The sequence below is a fragment of the Amblyomma mixtum genome, chromosome 7, assembly GCF_055824585.1.
Source record: "Amblyomma mixtum isolate Tamu chromosome 7, ASM5582458v1, whole genome shotgun sequence".
Classification (NCBI taxonomy): domain Eukaryota; kingdom Metazoa; phylum Arthropoda; class Arachnida; order Ixodida; family Ixodidae; genus Amblyomma; species Amblyomma mixtum.
The window spans coordinates 130,118,853-130,119,632 of record NC_143018.1 but is presented as its reverse complement, the minus strand read 5'-3'; positions in this window follow the sequence as shown (position 1 = coordinate 130,119,632).

Below are 780 nucleotides of genomic sequence, written 5' to 3'. Positions count from 1 at the left end.
GCTCTGTAGATGATACTGGAAACAGGAACGCGTGAGATATAGGACGGCAACAAAAGCCTATGGGCGTGGCGGTGGATTTCCAGCTACTCTAGAAACAAATAAAGGTTCATAAAAGTTGCGGAAGAGAGCCGGCCCGCAAATCTCAACTGGCTATTCCGGTTTTTTTTTTTTGCTGCCGTTATCTAAGACTTCAATGCATTCTTCACGGCTGTAGTGTAAACATAACAGGTAGACTGATAGCGGGCTGTCTTTTAGAGGATGTTGGCTGTTGTTTTCAGAGGACGTTTAACGGCAATTAATGTTTGAAGTGAAGCTATAAAAAGGGTTCAATATTTAACGAGGGACGTTCTCTAGGTGAGAGCCATAAATACTCTTCCCCCCCCCCCCCCCAGCAAGACTGGAGACATTTTCCTTGTTGGATGAATGAGATACGCTTCATTGATGACACCCTTCAGTAACAGGAACGTCGAAGGTATTATCTCAGCAGGACGTTAACCCTCCCCCCTCCTTTCATCCTGAGTTCCGCGGAAGGTCAGAAGATGATTAAGGTGAAAGCCTTATAGGGACTATTACCAACGAAACCTGGCGTCGTTATCGGCGTCCAGGAAAAATGGTCCACAAAGCCCAAGTGACGTCATCAGCCAAGAAAAAAAAAACTGCGAGGACACTTTGGCAACTAAAGTCTTGAGAGGCGAAAGCCGAAGACGCTATGCCGCGATGACTTCCGGTGAATGTGACGTCACACCGTTCCCGTGGCTATATCGGTACCCCAATTATAGA